This window comes from Rhipicephalus microplus, unplaced genomic scaffold, assembly GCF_043290135.1.
Source record: "Rhipicephalus microplus isolate Deutch F79 unplaced genomic scaffold, USDA_Rmic scaffold_94, whole genome shotgun sequence".
In the NCBI taxonomy this organism is placed as follows: domain Eukaryota; kingdom Metazoa; phylum Arthropoda; class Arachnida; order Ixodida; family Ixodidae; genus Rhipicephalus; species Rhipicephalus microplus.
Window position 1 is genome coordinate 476,520 of NW_027464666.1, and position 13,057 is coordinate 489,576.

The 13,057-nt window shown below is 45.4% G+C and overlaps 1 protein-coding gene and 1 non-coding gene across 2 annotated transcripts in view; one reads left to right on the plus strand and one right to left on the minus strand.

The window, feature by feature from the left end:
- Nucleotides 1-13,057, plus strand: part of LOC119162077 (paired box protein Pax-7) — a 52,285-nt gene that overhangs the window by 35,179 nt on the left and 4,049 nt on the right. The window lies entirely within an intron of this gene.
- TRNAT-CGU (transfer RNA threonine (anticodon CGU)) lies at nt 2,663-2,735 on the minus strand. Its single transcript has one exon. It is a non-coding gene; the product is annotated as a tRNA-Thr (tRNA).

Below are 13,057 nucleotides of genomic sequence, written 5' to 3' on the forward strand. Positions count from 1 at the left end.
TGCATGGAGTCATTAGAAGTCGTCCCTCCCCTCCTGTGGCAGTTTTCCTTTCTCACCACATTCAGTACACCGTCCTCAACAGCGGCAATCATTTTTTTTTAAATCTTTTCCTTCCTGGCTTTTGAAAAAGTGCGAAATACGCCCTCAGTTAACTCACAAAAGAGGTGCGAACGATGGAAGGCGACGATCACGGTGAAACCACAAGCGCGCTTCTCGGACATTTAAAAGAAAAAAGAAGGAAAAAGGGAGGAGGGGGAGTGAACAAAAAGAAACATGATCAGCGCGCCTCCCGCTTATAAGCTATAGGTCTACTGAAACGATCACGAACGTGCGCGGAGTGGCCTCAAGGTGTACAGGTACACTGCACGAAGGCGCGAAGAAGTCAAAACGGTGGAGAGGGTACCCTCTCTCTCTTTCTTTCTTTGCGGCTTGCTCAACAAAACGGGCTCCCCTTCAGCGCGCACTCGTGGCAACCATTGTCGCCGGCTCGCCTGTGATGTTCGCCGCCGGCACTCTCAAAAAGCGTTGGTCAGTCAGCCGCCGCCGGTTGAGGACGACGCACATTGTCGCCTCGGCGCGGCGTTGGCACCTCGAAGAGAGAGACGGGAAAGAAAAAAGAAGGGGGGGGGGGGACAAGAGGTGGGGGGGGGGCGTCACCGACCTCTTTGGGAGGTCCCTCTCGGGTGTCCGGGTGGCCCCAGGCTCCTGTTTGCCGCGGCTTCCTTTGATGTGGCGGCCGCGACAATGCCGGACACATGAGCACACACACAAGCGTGCGCACGCGCGCCGCCCGAAGGCACGCTAAAAATCCGATCGCCTTCTTCTCACTTGGCGCGATGCACGCATCGCCGCATCTCGCGCGAACAACAAACACGCGCCTTGGATGCAAAGCCGCGGTTTCTGGACTGAAACGGAACATCGGCGAGAAAGTCGGCGGATTTTCTCGGCATGCCCGGAACGTAAGCTCGACCTGCGGCGGCTGCATTTCCGATGGAGGCGGAAATGTTGTAGGCCCGTGTGCTCAGATCTGGGTGCACGTTAAAGAACCCCAGGTGGTCAAAATTTCCGGAGCCCTCCACTACGGCGTCTCTCATAATCATATGGTGGTTTTGGGACGTTAAACCCCACATATCAATCAAATCAATAAGCTCGACCTGTGCTTTCGTCATCGGTGCGAGCATCTGATCGTCGGGACTAAGAGCAAAATTGATTTAGCTCCGACGGGGAAAAAAGTGAAAGAATGTGATGATAATCGTAAAGGGGGCTGCTTAGTTGTATCGCTACAGTTGGCATGCAAATGATGCCGAGAAAGAAAGAGAAACGCGGCAAGCTTCATTGCATTACTATACAGTTCCACTATCAAATTCGTCCTGTTTCATCTTTCTTTTTCTTTCTGATATATAGATCAGTCGTAACCTTTTACTCAAGAAGTCTCTCATGCAAACTATCCAGTTCTTGGCCAATCCACGAGCGTGGGTGTGCGCGACATTATATTCAAGGAACTTGACGTGAATTAACAAAGTGTCTGAGTGTGCCAGCCATATAAAAGATTGAGATAGTTGTGTAGGAGGACACTTGTATTATTTTATTGCACTGTTATATTAGTGTGTGATCAACACTACTTAGTCACTGCTTGTAAGTTATGTGACCAAACACGATATACTCACACAGTCTACGTTCTTTTTTTTCTTTCCCAATAAGCAATGTTATACCACACGTCTAGTCTTCATTGAGATTTTTATGATGTTTTTGCTTATAAGTCTTTTTCCCAGTTCCGGCTGGAAGGACATTTTTTTATACTCACTTAAAACCTTACTCCCGAACTCCAGGTTCACCTCGTACCTTCTTCCCACTAAAAACAAAGTTGAGAATGGCACGAGAGAGTGCACATGTGTGTTCGACGGTGTTCCTTGTTGAGATTACCAATACGCTAAAAGTTAAGCGCGGATGGTTCAGCATTGTGAAGACATGAACAAAACTTGTTTCGCTCACAGCATTCGAGACGAAGCTTCATCACTTTACGCTGTGCTGACTTGAAGGTTTGGGCGAAGTCTTTCAGTATCATTTTTAAGAAAAGGAAAGAAGACCGGCCCGCAAACACGTTGGTCCCGGGTTTGAACGCCAGACCAGGACGAATTTTTCGGCAACTAGGATGGTTTTATTTCTGAGAAATCTATACGGATTTCCTTGTGGCTGCGTGCTGACCTTGCAGGTTTCCACAGAACTCATCTGCAATATATCAACTTTATGGAAATTTTTACTAACATCTTTACGGAAATTCCACTAAGAGTAGTCACTGAGGGCGTCGGTTTATCGTGCTGGTAATATGAACGGGGACTCTTAAGTTTCTTTCAATTTCATATAGCTCAATAATGATCTAATATTGCTGTGGATCAAGTGGCCCGCTTGGAACATATATCGACCAAGTGATTGGCGGGTCAGAGTGAGTAAACGAAAAGCATGGACCTGTATATGTATATATATATATATATATATATATATATAAGGGAAAGAAGTGTATACCTAAGGGCTCGTTTTTCCGTGTTTTTAACACAATATTAATGAGATATAACAGACAGTAATGCCAAGGAATGTACAGGGGAAGTTATTAAAACCAATGGAATGTAAATAAGAAGAAAGAAAAGTGGATGAAAAAATTACCAACTGTGAGCAGGAATCGAACCTACGACCTTCGAATTACGCGTTCGATGCTCTAACCACTGAGCTATCACAGCGGCCCTCCTTCCATCCACTTTTTTGGGTTTATCTGTGAATTTAGAAGTAGGAGCGACAGTCAGCGCCATCTATAAGCCAAACAACGAGTATATATATATATATATATATATATATATATATATATATATATATATATATATATATATATATATATATATATATATATTATATATATATATAAGCTGGATCCTCGTGTTTTAACGTGGCTCGCTTTTCAGTCAAACCGCAGCCTACCAATTCGTTACATAAAATAACGTTCAATGCACAACGCCGATTACACAGCGTCCGTGTTGCGCACTTTATTTTCCTCGTTCCGTAGTGCGCTGCTGTAATATCAGGATGAATTCGTACCACCGTGCTCAACTTTCAATTCTCAAACCAATTACTTTTTTTGGTATCTGTGGTGCGCCGCACCAATTAGTTGATACCATCAACGACAGTTGAGAATAACTAAGGTAAAGTGATTGTTCAGTACAAACAACGGGCACAAATTTCACGTTCCTTTTCAGCGTTACGTTAAAATTTAGACGGTATAAAAGGAGCAGGCAGGCAGCGCCCACGTGGTATATTACGAAACGAAAACGGATCAGAATTAGGGCCCTTAGACGATGCTACATCTGCAGTCACTCTCATAAAGCGGTTGGCAATAGCGAAGTTGCTATTTAAATAGCGCTCATGGACAGGTTGAAGGCACACTCTTGGTATTATATACCATTATGGTTGTTTTTAGAACGTCGCAGAAACCGCTGAATATGTAAGAAGTTTTCTCCCAGAGTTGTAATTGGGTGTAGTAAGTTTTTCGTCTCTTCGAACAGCTCACGTTCTATCCATATATAGTCTTGCATGCACTGTGAGTAAGCTAGCACATTCATTCGTAAGCGATTCAAACGACGGTGGTCCCATTTTTCGGTTTGTCATTCTTCGCTGTGCAATCATACTGAAAGGAATATGGATTTATACGATGACTAGTAATGCTTCAGCAGTATATACGCATTCAGCAGCAAAGGAATATGGATTTACACGAATTCGTAATGCTTCAGCATCACGAATTCTGTTTGTGGATCCAGTATTCAGACTTTTTAGTTTCATAAACGACCACCCAAGTTACTGAATTATAGATAACGTGACAAAATAAGAAGTCGATTGATTGATTGATTGATTGATTGATTGATTGATTGATTGATTGATTGATTGATTGATTGATATGTGGGGTTTAACGTCCTAAAACCACCATATGATTATGAGAGACGCCGAAGTGGAGGGCTCCGGAAATTTCGACCACCTGGGGTTCTTTAACGTGCACCCAAATCTGAGCACAGGGGCCTACAACACTTCCGCCTCCATCAGAAATGCAGCCGCCGCAGCCGGGATTCTTCCCGCGACCTGCGGGTCAGCAGCCGAGTACCTTAGCCACTAGACCACCGTGGCGGGACACGAAATTAGAAGTTCTGAGGGCGAAAATGCGCTGGCGAATATGCCCTGCATCGCACATGGTAAGAGAGATGTCGTTGTGAGAGGCATTGGTTCTGCGCTAAGCATACAGATAATGATGATGGTAATGAAATGACTGCAATACCATTGTGTTAACGCTTACATCAGAAGAACCCACCGCATTTCCTGCAACAGCTCACTCCCACAAGCCCATACAGTCACTCATTCCCCATTAGTATTCCTCCGCATGGCCAGAGACTGGAATGGCCTGCCCACCGAAGTCGCCACCATCACAGACCCTCAAACATTCAAGCAGCTCATCGAAACCGTCACATCATAACTGACATTAAGTCTTGATCAGACACCTTTTAAAAATTAAAATCAATCAATCGTGGAACCATTCAATGAATGTCATCAGGAGCCGCGATGTCCCCTAGCAACAGCGACAGCAGACTCGCTCAAACTCAACGATGTAAGAGCTTTGGAACGACATGGAACTCATCCCGACGGTCACTTCCTTTCGAACGGTGCTCTGGGAAGTGTGGCAGCTTGGGCTAGTTGGTATGACATGACGATTGTTATAGCGTGAGAACAGAACGACGACAAAGAGACAAGAAGGACACGAGCGCTCGCGTCCTTCGTGTCCTTCTTGTCTCTTTGTCGGTGCTCTGGGAATTCCTTTTGGCACAGTGAAGGGGGACGTACGCTGGCGGCTGATGCATAGCTGGCCGCGCCACAGCTAAAGGAGACTCGACTCGGGACGGGAGAGTGGGTTCGGCGGCGAGTTTCAAAGGGGCAACACCGCACGTACCTGCACCTCCCCCATTTTTGAAGAAAGACGCCCGCGGCTAAGCTGTAATGGAACCGCTAATCACCGTGTTCCGTTGGCCCCTTTTCTTCTCTGGTTCCGCTCGTTTATCTGCACCCGGTGAGGTCCCGTGTGCGGCCAGCTACACGTGGTACTGTCGTCGGTCGTGTGTAGGTACACCGCGGCGGTGTTGATCCCCGTGAAAAATGGGCCAAGCTGCATTGCTCTGCCGCGTTCGAGCCTCGACTTGGCCAGGTTGTTTCTTTTCCTCACAGTGCTCTGCGGGGGGGGGGGGGGTACTGGAGAGTTAAGCGTCGCGCATTACACCGCGACTGGGACGCTCTTTTTCAGCATGATCTTCCTTGGTTGAGCGAGCGAACTGTAAACGACGTTTCGCGCCGTTAATTCTCTTCGCCCAATTCGGTTAAACGCACGCCGCCCACACTTGTGCGAAGTCAATGAAGGCGTCTGTTCCAGCTCTGACTTACCATATATCCCTGGCTTGTTTGTGCTTGCAGTGTGTCATACAAGAAAAAGATATTTTACGCTGTGATATGGCAAACACCACATATCTACAACTTGTCCTAAAGATCCGAAACCGTGCTTGATGATTGCATTGATTTTTCTTTAGCTCCGAAACTTCGAGTGTAATGCCGAAGTGTGGCAGCTTGGGCTAGTTGGTATGACATGACGATAGTCATAGCGCGAGAACAGAACGACGACGCAGAGACAAGAAGGACACGAAGGACAGGAGCGCTAACTTCCAACTGAGTTTATTGCGCAGAGCGCGAAAACATATAGAGGAGACAGTAAATCATGTGACAAACTTTGGTTTACTGTCTCCTCTATATGTTTTCGCGCTCTGCGCAATAAACTCAGTTGGAAGTTAGCGCTCGTGTCCTTCGTGTCCTTCTTGTCTCTGCGTCGTCGTTCGGTTCTCGCGCTATAGCTATCGTCATGTAATCCCGAGTTCCACAAAATGGTCACTACGTGATGACTTTGAATGTGTCGTTTGCATCAAGGACCGAAGGCTAACAACTTTGTCATGCCATGTCTTCTACGCGTATTGTATAGTCACCGGACTAACAGCTTCGAACAAATGATTTTCAGTGGTGCGAAAGTCGAAGTGGCGTATAACTTTCAATCATTGTATACTTGTGCGCCTTTGTTACCATAGAAACATGCAGCTTGCTGAGGTCGCTCATGTCTTCAACATCAGCGGCACCTGATGTTGAAACCCGATGCAGTTTGTCTCACAACCATTGACTAACAGTTATCGCAGATAAGTACGAGTCCCTACACGCTGGCTATCGCATTGTACACTGTCGTCCATTATGAAAGGAAACGCCCCAGAGCGTGGCCTGCGCACTGCAGTGGCTGCCTATACAGCCCTATCAATCAACAGCTAAAGAAAGCGAGTCCGCTTATGGCATCATCTATCGGCAAACAAAATAATGAATAATGAGTGATGACCGTTGGACGACCGCTGCTAAATTACGCTCCCGCACCGATTTCGCAGCGGGCAGTGCCACCAAAAAGGACGCATTTTTTAAAATAACTTTTTTAGTCAGCTATCTGTTGACGGTGCAACCGTCACTTGCTACACACTCGTGTGTTCCCTTTCATAAAGGACGACAGTGTACACCACGGTCGCGTAAAGGCAAACAGGAAAAGTCATGATTTACGATAATCAAGCGCTCCTGAGAATTTGTTAGCGTCTTTAACCACCCCTAAACCGCTAACGGACAACCGCGTTTCCTAATGCACAGAGCGGACGATCCATCTTTAGATGAGACGAATTGGTCAGCGCTCGCTTCAACTGTCGCAAAGCACACTCGCTTCCTGCTTTCTGAGTAAAGACTCCGCCTGATTAACTTCCTCTTCCCATGTCTCCAGCCAAAAGGCTTTGTCTAAGCACACTGAAAGTCGTTTCCTTTTCAACGGCAACAAGAACCACTCGCAGAGTGCTGCACGGCGGGAGTCACTTAGTGGTCACTGACGTCACTACAGGGGGTGGCCGCTTCCCCTGCCACGACGAAGTCGTCGTCGCGTGAGGTCTTCGCGACACAGCTGTACATGCACGCCCGCCCGCCCCACCGCCTGTGTATTCACGCTTTCCGCTTCTCCGGCCACTCCAGATGTCCGGGCCTCTCAACGAACGTCAATCCTGTTCTCGCAAACTGGACGACGCTGTGGCAAAGCTGCGCAAAGGGCGTAGAGAATTTGCTGATTGAAAACACGTATGCAGACTCCTGTCGGGATGTACCGAACTTCCTGGAAACCTGACCCCCCAGGAACTGAGCTGCAAGAGTTGTCGCGTATGGAGGATCGGAATATACGGTTCGCGGATGCACACATTCATGCCGCAACAAACGGCGACGTATAATGAAACCACTTTTTGAGCATTATTTAAGCGAAATTTTTTTTTCAAGTACGTGCAGCATTTTTAAGGCATGCCTTTTTGGTCCTTTAGGCCGACAGACTGGGGGCTTAACCACACGTGTAAGGCCCATTTTGACATGACGATAGTTATAGCGTGAGAACATAACGACGACACAAAGACAAGAAGGACACGAAGGACACGAGCGCGGACTCGTGTCCTTCGTGTTCTTCTTTCTCTGTGTCGTCGTTCTGTTCTCGCGCTATAATTATCGTCATCATACAAACCAGCCCAAGCTGCCACACCCATTTCGAATTATGCTTGTACATTTTGGCACCATTTTCAAATATATGCCTGACTGATAACCTAAAAAAGTACAAAACAGGCGCAAGGTTCGTCTTGTGTAGGCACGGTTGAAGTAGGAGCTTACCTGTAATCACTTTCAGAGTCACAGAAAAGGAATGGAGTAACAGCTTCTGTACGAAATATTTAATAACAAAACTGGAATTGATAGTGTACGGCACGTACATCCTGCAACTTTTGCATATCTGCATGGACTGACCACCAGTGCAAAGTAGCGGAGTACCAGGCCAGGACCAGCCTATATGCAAATTCCTCTTTGGTTACACCGCAGCTATCACACAGTAAAATATATTGTCATGTAAGCAGGTGTGCATATAGTGTTCATGAAGACGTGTTTTCTCCCCCAAGTTTGCAACCACTTACTGGAATGCGTTCGGGTTATAAGCGGAGGAAATTCTTGTAAAAAGAATAAGATGTACACCGCAGAGACATAAATAGTAGTAATGTCTGTTTTTTTTTTACGTCTCAAAACCACGATATGATTATGCGAGATGCCACAGTGGGAAAACTCCGGAAGTTTGGACCATTTGGTGTTCTTTGACGTGCACTGACATGTCACAGCACACGGGCCTATGCCATTGCACGACCACCCAAATGCGACGGTCAGTATCGAACCCGTGACCTTCGGCTAACATCGTAAACGCTGCACCACCGCGGCAAACAAGGGACATAACAATTTTTCTAAATGTCACAAATGTAAAGTGCCACAGTGGCATATAAACTATTGGTATCTATAGCACCGAAGCTCAATGCACTGGCCACTACGTCACAGGTGCTTTGTTGTTGTTGTTGTTGTTGTTGTTGTTGTTGTTGTTGTTGTCGTCGTCGTTGCTTGTTGTTGTTGTCGTTGTCGTCGTTGTTGTTTCTGTGGTTGTTATTGTTTGTTGTTGTTATTGTTGTTGTCGTCGTCGTCGTTGTTGTTGTCGTCGTCGTAGTTGTTGTTGTTGTTGTTGTTGTTGTTGTTGTTGTTGTTGTTGTTGTTGTTGTTGTTGTTGTTGTTGTTGTTGTTGTTGTTGTTGTTGTTGTTGTTGTTGTTGTTGTTGTTGTTGTTGTTGTTGTTGAACTATACACCACAGCCGCATATGCCCCATCACGTGGATGTGGTAGCACGCACGGCTCGACGCTTTACGTCTTTTCCACAACGCTGATCGAGAGTCGTAGAGTCTTGCTTCATTCGAATGGTACGGTGGTACAAATAAGTATACTAAACGGAACACTTGCCCCGCCGTGGTGGTCTATGGTGGCTAAGGTACTCGGCTGCTGACCCGCAGGTCGCGGGATCGAATCCCGGCTGCGGCGGCTGCATTTCTGATGGAGGCGGAAATGTTGTAGGCCCGTGTGCTCAGGTTTGGGTGCACGTTAAATAATCCCAGGTGGTCGAAATTTCCGGAGCCCTCTATTACGGCGTCTCTCATAAATATATGGTGGTTTTGGGACGTTAAAGCCCACATATAAATCAATTAACAGACCACTTCATCAGCGAGAACGTTCAATGCATTGACAACGACACTCGTCGTTATATGTCCAAATAAGGGAGACGTTCAAGGAAAGATGAAATCTTGAAGCGATGAAGCATCCTCGGAAGAGGGGTTGCCGCTAGGGCAAAAAATTTCGAAAAGATGAAACTGCTTGCCGGAACGATGGCTCCGGTGACACCGCGTCATACAAATATATTTTCATTATCATGAGATGATTTATGCTTTATAACCTTTCTCAAGGCCCCAGCCAAATAAACGGAAAGAAGGTCTCCTGAACTTTCTTTCTTATTTATTATTAAAAGTCGTTTTAAAAAAGTATGTTTAGGCAGGTACGTGCAACATTATATCGCTCTTCTTCAACATTGACACACTGGAGGTGTCCCTTCTAACCCCGAATATGACTACCGGAGTTGAAATAGCAGCCGCACGTTTTGTGTCGCAAAGACAAGGGACACTTAAACGGTGACACGTCACTTTTCTGCGTGCACTTTAAACATTCATATCGATATGCCCTGAACTTTACCGCAAATGATTCACTATGATCCACAACGCCAATCACATTACTAACTGTTGCACAGAAAAATGATGCTGGGAGTTTCATGGTTACAATATTTTTTCACAATAATGGCACAGCCTTTTATAGCTGACGTGAAAGATGCGTATAAAGTCACTCGAAGCTTGAAAGGCTGTCGAACACTACGTGACTTGTTCAATAAGAAATTGGACCTTCCATGAAATATCGCAGTGAAAATCCGAGTCGAACCGTTGTGAAAAAAGAATTAAAAAAATGAAATATCTTAGAGCGTTCAAATTGCCCTTATAATAAATAAATACAAAAATAGACGTGAAAAAATGACAGCCAGGCAGGCGATCGTTTCCTCCCCGCTCTTATTGAATAGAGCCTCATCACTCAACCTGTCCCGCAGCGCATAATGCCCCACACATTGACGCCGCCAACGGGGAAGGGAACAAATCACGCAGGGGAGGCTGCAGCGACACATGCGATATCACCGGAGAGGCCGCACAAAAGCGGGGAAACCAGGGCGTAAACAGGAAACACGCTCATTGGTCGGTCGCCCGAAACGCCCCGCCGAGTTCGGACTCGGGCTCGCCTCACTCCCCGCTTTCCCATTGTGGGACGTCCCATATCGCGACATTATATGAGGGGCGTCATGCAATCGCGCGCGCTTGTGAAAGCGCGCGCGTCTTCGTCGACCGGGATGGACCGCGTCGCTTCGTTTTCTCGCACGCAAGCAGACGGGGCGTTTTCGCATGTACAGTCGGCGTCGTAAGTTTAGAGACCACGCGACACAAGACAAACAGCTGAATACTCCCGCTGCCTCGACAGGAAGTCTTCAATTAGCTTTTCCGGCCTGTTTATTTTTTTTCCTTTTTTTTTACGCGCTAACAACACGTTCTGAGCAGTTCGACCGAACGTAATCAGTAATCACTAATTTTGGAGAAGTTCAAAGTTTTATCATACCTATATAGTTATCTCTAAATTTTTTGACACCGTGTGTACGCAGGGAGTATTATAGCAAGCGAAGCATCATGCATCGTAGATGTCATATTTTGTTATTATTGTTGTCAATTATTCGAAATATTACATTCGGAGAACAGTTATGATCGAGTCTGCGCTTACCAGTTCGTCTATCTCAGCTAGTTAACAGTTACACCTGCATGAAAATTTAGTGGTGATTACAGCATTTCTTTATACTTGTTTATTCATAACAAAATAAAGAAAAAAACTACATAACAAGCTCCTGTCCTGATCATAAACAAAAAAAAACACAGACAGTGACGGGCACTTCGTATATGCTCCTCTTTCTTTTAAATCACATATTACGTGTGTCACGAATTTCCGGAGAACAACCTATATAGGTAGTGCGCAAACACATTTCTGCATTATGCAGGTAAAGTGGAAGAACAAAATTAATTTGAGAAGATAATAAGGGAAACACCAAATGAATGGGAAAGAAAAGATAAATCTTAATTGCCCGCCGAGCTGGAGATCATCTGAAAATACTGATAGATCAACGACGTCGGATCAGATATCGTGAGCACGATATATCGCGAGACTAAATGCGAAAACAAAGCCGCACAATTAGCTCTGAATGAGCATGCAGATGCACTAGCTGTATCTTCCCTTGATTGTCCTGTTTTACCTATTTTGCCTACTTCGGAATATATAACAGCAGCACGCTTTGAAAAACGCACAACGGTCAATAACTTTGAAAAATCCCCTTTGTTTGTATCAGACTTCCCACAGCTAGAATTCCCTTGGAAGAACAAGTGGTGTTCATCAAGAAAGGAAGAAATAGTGATTACCAGGCTGCGTTGTCGAGTCCCCTCATTGAACTTTTACCTTCACAGGTCGGGTCTGGCACAGTCGCCTTTGTGCCTTTATTGTAATGACAGGGAATCTTTGGAGCACTTTTTTTTTTGTCATGCCGAAAATTCAAAACTCAAAGGGAAAATCTACTAGAAGAACCCCTACAAAAGTTGGGCTAAACTTGACACTTCCGGTGACTTTTCATTTGGCGCAGTCGCATTTAGATTCAGCCACAGGAGCGTTTTTACCGCTGTTACAAATTTCTTACGAGAATCTAAAAGAATGGAATGCTAAAAATAAGTAACCTCGGTTGTTTTATGTATAACCTTTTTTTTTCTTTTTTGTATGTTTATTATGTTTTCTTTTCGAGGTTTCTTAAGAAATTTAACATCTTTTTATTATTACCTATATCACCTAATTATTCCAACCCTCTCTTTCAAGAAGTGAAATAATTTAAAAAGCAATACACCGTCTTCATGGCCTATCCCCCTAGGTGGGTTGCACCAAGGTGTTGAGGAACCAACCAACCAACCAACCAACCAACAATTAGAGCGAATGGCAGAGGCTGCGACTGGCAGAGGCTCCGGCGTTGTTTTTTTTTTTTTGCCATGCATGCCGAATCCTTCCGCGATCAGTCATCAGCGACCACTTTCTGTCTGTGTATTTCTCAGTTTTGAGCATGTAATTCACGTGGCTACATTTCTTAGTGAACTATAGCTCTTTGATAACAACGGGTCGTACATATATTGCTTAGATCTCAATTAGTAGTATTATATGCGTGTTTTGTTTGGTGTATAATATATCTATGCTGAGTAACTCAGGGGACGAATTGCAACTGATGATTACGGAGTTAAACAAGGAGAGCAGAAAGGTGGGTATTAAAATTATTCTGCAGAAAACTAAAGTAATGTACAACAACCTCGGAAGGGAGCAGCACTTCGAGATGGGTAATAGTGCACTTCAAGTTGTAAAAGACTATGTCTACTTAGGGCAGGTAATAACCGCGGAGCCGAACCATGAGATTGAAGTAACTAGAAGAATAAGAATGGGGTGGAGCACAATTGGCAAGCACTCTCAAATTATGACAGGTAGATTGCCACTATCTCTGAAGAGGAAGGTATATAACAGCTGTATCTTGCCGGTACTTAGCTACGGAGCAGAAATCTGGAGACTTACAAAGAGGGTTCAGCTTAGATTGAGGACGACGCAGCGAGCAATGGAAAGAAAAATGGTAGGTGTAACATTAAGAGACAAGAAGAGAGCAGATTGGATTAGGGAACAAACGGGTTAAGGATATCATAGTTGAAATCGGGAAGAGAAAATGGACATGGGCCGGGCATGTAGCGCGTAGACAGGGTAACTACTGGTCATTAAGGGTAACTAACTGGATTTCCAGAGAAGGCAAGCGAGTTAGGGGGAGACATAAGGTTTGGTGGGCAGATGAGATTAAGATGTTTGCGGGTATAATTTGGCAGCAGCAAGCACAGGACCGGGTGAACTGGCGGAACACGGGAGAGGCCTTTGTCCTG